The sequence below is a fragment of the Amphibalanus amphitrite genome, unplaced genomic scaffold (genome assembly GCF_019059575.1).
Source record: "Amphibalanus amphitrite isolate SeventyFive unplaced genomic scaffold, NRLGWU_Aamphi_draft 000110F_arrow, whole genome shotgun sequence".
Taxonomy (NCBI): domain Eukaryota; kingdom Metazoa; phylum Arthropoda; class Thecostraca; order Balanomorpha; family Balanidae; genus Amphibalanus; species Amphibalanus amphitrite.
In genome coordinates this window covers 1,074,715-1,084,238 of record NW_024881605.1, presented here as the reverse complement: position 1 = coordinate 1,084,238, position 9,524 = coordinate 1,074,715, and the positions used below count along the sequence as shown (strand labels likewise).

At 47.9% G+C, this 9,524-nt stretch overlaps 1 long non-coding RNA gene across 1 annotated transcript; it reads left to right on the top strand.

The window, feature by feature from the left end:
- Positions 1 to 4,986: 4,986 nt before the first annotated feature.
- Positions 4,987 to 7,911, top strand: LOC122380964. The gene is made up of 3 exons (XR_006256433.1): positions 4,987 to 5,457; positions 6,232 to 6,397; positions 6,806 to 7,911. It is a non-coding gene; the product is annotated as an uncharacterized LOC122380964 (long non-coding RNA).
- The last annotated feature ends 1,613 nt before the right edge of the window (positions 7,912 to 9,524 follow it).

The window sequence follows — 9,524 nt, the reverse complement described above, 5'->3', positions numbered from 1 at the left end:
GGGTCCCGGCCATCCCCTCCCGCCTCGAGTGGGCGCACTGCCTGCCTGGCGAGCCGGGCGCGCACAATGACACCTGACACGCTACCGGCGGTGATATAGTTCGGCGCCGTCCCCCGGTTAGGGGTGACCGTGACGGCGCTCCGTCACATGCAGGCGTTGACGGCGTCGGTCCACCGACCAGGATGGGTCGGCACCGACACTCCGCGTTTTCATAAGACAACTCGGGAGAGGACTTTCATAAGAAAATCCGGACGAAAATGACCAAAGGGTGGCAGTTGGTTGCCGTCAGCACTTGGTGACATTTCCGTGAAAACTAACGGGACGGGAACATTTTAATGAGAGATATCAGGAAAGGACATTTGCATAAGACAAATCCGGACGAAATTGACCAACATTCCCTCTCTGGGCGTATCGAGTTCTAGAGAAAGTGAACCCCTGTTTTGTTTTTGTTTAACCGGACCTTGATCTCACACGCGCTTTTGAGTGTGTACACATTGTTGTGTGCGTATGTGACAGGTCGCCGCCCACTATTCACACAATCGGATGGGTGTCCCCTCTGAGAACCGCACCACAGCTCCGACCAGGCGGAGCGCGGCTATCGCTATTTGAGCACACGGACGGGCCATCAGTCATCCTTCCTATTTTCCACTGTCCGCCCATATTGTGAGTCGTTTGTTGACCAGGCCGAGCCCAAGTGTAGGGTGTGGTCTTTACCACAGAGCGGCTGGGATGGTGGTAGAAAATAAGAGAATGAAAGTAGGAAGTGGTAATGACATTGAATTCCAATCAAATTTGTCACGTATGGCGCTATAAAAATGTGCCAACACATGGATGGAGGACAAGCAAATAGCGCGTGGCCTCTGGTAAATACTAAAGAACATAATAGTCAAGTTAAGTAAGTGTTAGTAATAGTTACTAAGTAACTGGACAGAACTACAGTCGGTGGCCACTTATTCCGGGACTTAAACTCAAACATCATGAAGCGCTTGAGAATCTCTCTCTCTCTCTCTCTCTCTCTCTCTCTCTCTCTCTCTCTCTCTCTCTCTCTCTCTCTCTCTCTCTCTCTCTCTCTCTCTCTCTCTCTCTCTCTCTCCCCATCTCATCTCCCTCTGCCTCTTAACCAGCGCTGCGCTGACAAACTGGAATGTGTGGTCGCCCTTGGCACTTGCAGGGCCGTCGCCAGAGGCAGACAACTGGGTATACACAACAGAGAAAACGCGCTGACATTAGCTTCTTTCATTCATACTTTTCGTCATTAAGTATTTCTCAACTTGTGCAGTTGTATTTGTTCTTACATCGGTACACTACAACCAGCGGAGCATACAAGCCCCTGTATGTCTCTGAGCTACCTTCGCCCCTGCCAGAGCGATCGGATTCTGATCCCTCGTGTGCCCCCACCCCTCCTTTTTCCCCCACCCCAAAAATAAAAAAACAAAACAAATATTAATCAATCATACACACAAAGGCAAAACAAAATTGGCCGGGCTCGGGCTGCCTGCGGACAGCCGCGGCGACGAGCTGTAATCCGTTGCATCCGTCGACCGCGATAGTCGACGGTTTCATGCTCACGTGGCCCGACTAGACGAGCCGTTTGACGCGCTGGGGCGCGGCAGTGAGCCGGAACATCCGGGAGCTCTGGTCGCGCCTGGTGCAGCCCTGCAGGCCCGAGGCTAGATGCTCGGCGCTGGCCGTGGGACAGTTCCGCGCGACGACGACCTGACAGTCCCGCCCCTCACCCCTTACCCCACCCCCCGCGGTGCCGGTGGCAGGCAGACAGACACACAGACCGCAGACCGGGGACGGTGTGAGCGCCCTTGGCTCAGGCAGGGGCGTTTTCAGCAGCAAAAAGATGGACATTTTCAACAACAGAAATGCGGTGCAGATCATTCAATGAGTGTCGGCTGCCTTATTCGTAATTTTCCTCTCACCAGCTTCGGAGTCTCACAGTCAATACGATTCGCCGAATTTGCCGATGGTACCTTGTTGATTTGGTGAGTTGGGTGAGAGGAAAATTGAGAATAAGACAGCTGACATTCCAATTAGCAGATGGGCCGAGTGATTTTTCAATCAAACCAATCAAAAACAGTTTGTTTCGGAACTGAGCTTCGTCGATCACCGTGAATGGCATTTGCCGAATTTGCCGATGATACATGAACGTGTTTGGTTTTTGGTCTCTAGCTTTGCCATAATTTGTTCGACCCCTAAGATGAAATAATGAGCGTGTAAGAAACTCTATTATGTACGGAACCCGCGTCAGTCAGAGTTGCTAGATTACTTCCCTAATCTCCAAAAATCGGTCAAAGTTGACAGGGTAACGAAGCCTTTTAATGTACGCATGTGGCAGGTCACCAATAATCACAATGATGACTTGAGCGGTGAGACCTGGTTGAATTGGTGAGTTGGGCGAGAGGATAATTGAGAATAAGGCAGCTGACATTCCTATTAGCAGATGCGCTGAGGGATTCTTCAGTCAAACTATTCAAACACAGTTTGTTTCGGAACTGAAATTTGCCGATCACCGCCAATGGGCTTTGCCGACTTTGCCGACTTTGCCGAACGTGTTTGGTTTTTGGTCTCTAGCTTTGCCATAATTTGTTCCGCCCCTAATATGAAATAATGAGCGTGTAGGACACTCAATTAGGTACGGAACCCGCGTCAGTCAGAGTTGCTAAATTACTTCCCTAATCTCCAAAAATCGGTCAAAGTTGACAGGGTAACGAAGCCTTTTAATGTACGCATGTGGCAGGTCACCAATAATCACAATAATGACTTGAGCGGTGAGACCTGGTTGAATTGGTGAGTTGGGCGAGAGGATAATTGAGAATAAGGCAGCTGACATTCCTATTAGCAGATGCGCTGAGGGATTCTTCAGTCAAACTATTCAAACACAGTTTGTTTCGGAACTGAAATTTGCCGATCACCGCCAATGGGCTTTGCCGACTTTGCCGACTTTGCCGACTTTGCCGAACGTGTTTGGTTTTTGGTCTCTTACTTTGTCATTATTTGTTCCGCCCCTAATATGAAATAATGAGCGTGTAGGACACTCAATTATGTACGGAACCCGCGCCAGTCAGTGTTGCTAAATTACTTCCCTAATCTCCAAAAATCGGTCAAAGTTGACAGAGTAACGAACCTTTTAACACGCGTAGTGGAAGGGGGGGCGGATTTCGCCCACCCCTCCTGTTTTTCGCTAAAAACTCGCGCCGCAAACCTAATATTGATGTGAAATTTCAGCTACCTGTGCAGAATTGAATTGCGGATCTTCTCGTGCAAGAAATAAGAAAATCGGTTCACAACTTTTCTACTAATAGCGGTGTAAAGTCAAACATCCTGTCGCCGCGGCGGCGCGGCGGCCGCTGCCAGCCGTTGCGCGCGCGCCGCCCGCCTGAATTGTAGACTGTGCCGGGGCGGGATGGTCCCGTCTTTACATCGCGCTCGTTACCGCTGATTACATTGGATTCGCTTAAGATTTTGTGTGAAGACTAAGAAATGTACAAGCAATCTTCTGGTCAATAAATTTTGAAAATCGGCAGGTAAAAATTTGAATTATGAGTGTGTAAACACAAAATTGTGATTGCCGCGTTTCCCGCGTCGGCCGATCCCGCTCCAGCCGGCGACATCTTACCCTTAGCAGGCAACTAACTGCCATATTTATTGTTGGATTAACTAGAAATTCACCATACATAATCACAATCAGTCTGTCTGAGCTATCAGTCTGTCAATCCTTACGGTGTCCGGGCCTGGTGAGTTGTCCCGTGTTGAGTCAAATTAAGCCGCAAGCTCCACTCCTGGTGGTGCCCTTCCGTCAATTCCTTTAAGTTTAGCTAATTAGAGAAAGTATCAGCATCAGTGCCTTTTATACTGAAAAGAGGAGCGTTAGATTAGAAGGCTGGGTGTAGTCACCAGCCAGTGAAGTGCTCTCACCTAACAGCTGAAAAAGGAGGCAGCAATTGCCCGGACTGGTTGCTGCTTAAATGGAGAACCTACTCTTACCTAAAATGTCCTGCCACCTGGCAGATATACTGAGAATTAGTTAAATCAACAGCCTACCAAGTAGGCTAGGTGCTGCCACCTAGCGGACATACTGAGAATTAGTGCTCACCCAGAGGGAGGAGCGATTACATCGACCACTTTAAAACGCCAAGGAGGTGCTGCCACCTAAAGGCGGTACTCCGAACCAGTGGTTGACCAGAGGGAGCGGTGGTTTGCTTCAATGTTGATACAGGGCCGCCCGGAGAGTGCCGACTCCTTATGGACTAGCATATAATATATATCCACCTCGGGAGACGTGCCCCGAGGCCAGTTGCATACAATTGCAACTGAGCATTCTTCATAATCCGTGATCCCGGTATGGCGGGAAACCTTAGCCAATCAGAGTGCCCAGATGGGTTGTCATGCCAACGACTCAGAGTAGGGAGTCGGGGGGAGAGCTTGAGAGAGCTTATATCTCTGTCCTAGACATAAGCTTATGTCCGCCTATGTCTACACCACGGGCCACCACAGGCGGAGCAGCGCCGCACACAATGCAGCGAGCCGAGAGGCCGTGGCGACCTCTGCAGTCCATATCGCCAACTACTAGCCAGACATCTGGCTGGGCTGAATGGCTCCACGGACGGTGGTGACCTCTGCAGCCCATATCGCCAACCACCCGTCGGACAGGGCGTGGGCCGGGAGACGTAGAGGGATCTCTGGGCTCGGAGAGGACGCAGAGTTTCAAGATGCCTATAAATAACAGGTACGGTCCGAGTTTGAGATATGGAAGCACTCAATCACGACAAACATTGCGCAGATGAAACATATCTTGACGCAAATATTCTGCTGAGGTCGTAGTTTGGCATGAGTTTGATTGCGTCATAACAATAATAAGACTGTGAGACTAACGTGTAAGATGTGTTTTATGACGTCAAAATTACATCATTTTTACCTTGTTTATGAAAATGTATAATGCACTAGATCAAACCACGTCGAATGTTTTTGGCAAGGTATATTGGTTTTCGGGACATTTGAAAGTTGAATTAAGGGCCGCCGCGGTCCGCGGATATATTTATTATTCATAGGCATCGTGGATTGTTGCGTGGTGCTCATGGGGCATCAGTTGGTGATTGATAACATTTTGCTTTGATTTCTGATTGCTGATGATTTAAATTCTATGATGGTTTACTGTGCGGAACCTTCGTGTAGAAATGGGTCCGGGAGAAGAAACAACCAGGCGCCCGGCACCAAATATCACGAGTTCCCTGCGGATGAAGTGATGGCAAGGCGATGGTGGCAGATCATAAAAAGAGGGGAGCCATTCCCGAAGAACTTCCGCCAGTATTGTTTGTGTTCTTTGCATTTTGTAACTGCTGACTATGAAAGAGGCCTCAGGTCAGAACTGCTTAAGTTGCCTCCGCAGTATTCTGCCATGAAGCTGCTACCTACATCAGTCCCATCCAGGAACCTGACTCGTCCTCCAAGGTAAAGGCCTCACCTGACTACACTGCATGCGGTTTTCGCGGGTTTGCGGGTTTTGCGTAGTATTGTTGTAGTAAAAACAATGTTTTTGTGATATGTTTTGGTATAATATTTTAGTTAATATAAGAGTTTTATTAACTTTTGTATATAGCTAATGTTAAAGTTAAATTATTTATTACTTTTGTTTCTAGATCGATATTTCGCAAAACATGCAAACCCGCAAAAAACGCATGCAGAAAACGCATAGGTAGACTAGCCAGGCCTTAAGTGTGCCCATCAGATATTTATGAGTTTACCTATCGGTTGAATAGCAAATCTGTATACACTTTACGGACAGCTCGCTTTTCAGCTGTCCGGATTGGTGAATAACCCATTTTTGAGGGACCTTTTTTGGCAATACATTAAGGTGTAGGTATGTATAAGCATGTGCTGTGAATGGAAGGTTAGAGTTTTATGAATGGAGAGCTCACCTTTTCCATGATAAGTTTTGTTTTGTTTTCCATACCTAACCTACCAATTTTTGTGCCTGTCTTAGTAAGTTTGATACCAAATGCAGGGACAGGGTTTGAAGTTGCTCAGCTCAGACCAGATCAGATGGATAGTTGGGTATGGTCAAAATTACCCCATTTTGACTTTTTTGTTATAAGGAAAGCTCAGCTGAACAAACAACTTAATTTTGAACTTCTTGTTAGCTCTGAGTTACCAGCTAGAATAGACATCATTAATGTCACGTATTTAGCAGTAAGGGTTTGTTACTAAAGTCGGTTATTTTTACAGAGTCACAACACCAAGGAGTGGTGCTGCTACACAGAGGTGGAGAGGAAGATGAGTCAAGGCAGGTGCAAGAAGAAGGAGAACAAGCAGCTCCCAAAGACTCATCACTCCAAGCAGAAGAATGCCTGCATTCAGATGCATCTGTACAGACGAAGTGTGAGCCTTAAAAGTACGTCGTATCTTATTTAACTTATTTCAGATACATTTCAAGTATGTTATTTATGTACACATGTCTATGACTTTACTAGAAAATAGGTGCAGTTTGAAAGATAAATTTAATTCCTGTCATTGCCCAATATTGGTGGAAGATTGGTTAAGAATATCCTCCTCCAGCTCAGTGTTACTATAAAGTCAGGAATAAAAATTGGTAATTGCTTTATAGCACAGTACCTGTGGATTGTAGAATATTAGTTGCAATCAGTACTCACCCACATGAATGAAGCACACACCTGCACCCATGCCCCCCCCCCCCCCCCACCCATGCTCACATGAATAGCTGATAGCACCCATGATAGCTAAAGTTACTTCTGTATTTTGAAATCCCTTTCTTGTTCTGATGATCCTTTTGTCCTAACAGGTGTACCAGATGCCCAGCACTTGAGGCTGAACTGGCAAGCCTGAAGAGCAAACTGGCAGAGGCCGAGGACGTCCCTGTCCCATGCCGAGGACGTCCCTGTCCAGGCACTGTGGACGCGGCTGCGCAGTGTTGGAGGCATGGCTGTTCCCACCGAGTCTTTCTTGGAACTGTGCAGGGAGCTCGAGACCTGTTTCTGTGCCTACCATGCGATGCACCCCGATGGGCTCAGTCGAGAGCGCGGCGTCATCCGCAACGCCACCCGTATGATGGCCGAGAAATATTCGCGGGGCGTGCAGTGTGCCAAAATCCTGAAAGTGTTCGTTCGTGTGCGAACCTTTATCCGCCTGCGAACAGTGAACTCGACTCGACGTGCGGAGACGCTGTCTAAGCGGAAGGTGCGGAAGCTGCGTCACCACGCACAGTAAACAGATTGGCAGAGGCACACATCATTCATTACATCACGATATTATTTATTGATCTCTTGAGCCTTTCTTTTTTGTAACAGCTGGGTAGTCGTTCAGTTTGTGCCTGAATCGAGTTTCCAGACCTTCTGCTAGCTACCGTCTCCACACGGCGAACTGGGTCCAATTTGTGACTTGTGCTCGAAAATGCGTCCGTGTACAGTGAGGGCGGAAATGATATGATGTCGCTTAGGAGCCTTAATTGTTCTCGACCGTGTCGTGATGTATCGTTTTCATGATTCATTTTCCTTAAACTAGCTTGACTGTTAGCTGGCAACGTGCCATTTTATGTTGCACACATCTGCGATGATCGACGGCCAGCGCCTGCTGGCGGCACCGCTGCCGCCGCCCAGCGCCGCCACCTGCGGTAGAGGCTGTCCCCGACGCTCCCCGACGCTCACGCCGAAGGCGCCTCGCGCGGCGTCGCCTCCAAGTTCGGTGGGGCGCAATCTCTTACCGCGGGCGAGGGGACAATTGAGCTTCATGTTGCACAGTATTTGTTGATTTCCGTTATTGTCCGCAACAATTGTCTCAAGGGAGAGATGTGATGTCGTCTGATGTAAGATGATATGTGATGTGATGGAGATGTGATTCCGTGTACCCACTAACCCCTCCCCTCGCTGAATACAGCTCTGTTCCTGATAACTTTTCTATAATGCGCATTGTGATAATCGATAATTATCGGACTAATTCAGTGACTTAATAACGACAAAGACCAAATCAATTGGATGCAAAAATATTGCGTGTGTTCGTGTTTTAGATGCAACAAACGAAGGGCTTGTTATGCCGTACGAGCTAACGTTCTTACCTAGAATGTTCTTACCTAGAATGTAGGATAAGAGGCAAGGGAGCTGGGCTCATGGGATGCTGCCTCTCTCACTGTCTATTCATGTATTGGTCGTATCTGTTTTTGAATGAACTGATGCTGGGACTTTCTACCACTTCTTGAGGCAAACTATTCCAGTGGTCAACAACTCGTGATGAGAAGAACATGGTTCTCTTGAGGGTTCTGTGTCTTGGCTTGGCGAGTTTGAGTGAGTGGCCGCGAATCCTGTCGCTGCGTGGTCCAGCGTCCATTTGAAGAAACTTATCACCAGCTTTCACCACATCAAAGCCCTTGACAATTTTGAAGACTTCTATCATGTCACCTCTGACTCTTCTTTCTTGTAGAGTAGTGAGATGGAGCCTCTTGAGACGGTCTTCGTAGGGTAGGTCAGCTATGGACGGTATTAGTTTGGTTGCCCTTCTTTGAACTTTCTCTAGCTTGAGTATGTCCTTCTGTAGATACGGACACCATGCTTGGACAGCAAACTCCATCCTGGGTCGCACTAGTGCTTTGTAGATAGGTACAAGTATGTGTTCGTCCAGGCAGGAGAAAGTCCTTCTTATTCTACCCAGCATAGAGTTTGCCACAGAGGCCGCTTGGGCGACCTGCTCGGATGGTTTGAGGTTCGGCGTTATCAGTACTCCAAGGTCCTTTTCCTTCTTGGTAGTGGCTAAGGTAGTTTGTCCCATCGTGTACGCATAATTCAAGTTCTTCTCTCCAAAATGCATGACCTTACACTTTTCCTTGTTGAAGTCTAGCAGCCAGGTCTTACTCCAAACTTGTAAGCTGTCCAGGTCATTCTGCAAGATGGAACAGTCATCCGACGACTTGATGCTCCTGTAAATCTTCGCATCATCTGCAAATAACTTTCCTGGGGACTGCAAGTTATCCAGAAGGTCGTTGACAAAGAGCAGGAACAAGACAGGGCCGAGAACACTGCCCTGGGGGACACCACTCCACACAGTTCTCCACCCAGAATGACTGCCTCGGATGCATACTCTCTGTTCGCGATTCTTCAAGAAACTGCTGATCCATACTCCAAGCTGGCCCTCTATACCAGCAGCTTTGAGTTTGGCAAGGAGGTGGCAGTGTGAGACCGAATCAAAGGCCTTCCTGCAATCTAGGTATATGGCATCCGCACAGCATCCTTCATCAAGAGCATTTTCAAGGTCATACGTAAATTCAAGCAGCTGGGTGAGACATGATTTCCTTGAGCGAAACCCATGCTGGTGTTGACTTAGTAGTGTGTTAGTCTCTAGATGTTCAACTATCCTCTTCTTTACAAGCTTCTCCAACACCTTGCAGGGGACAGATGTGAGGCTGATTGGACGGTAGTTGAGAGGATCTTCACGGTTCCCTTTTTTGAATATCGGTGATACATTTGCTCTGGTCCAGTCTCTTGGAAGTCTGCCATCTTCCAATGATTTCTGGA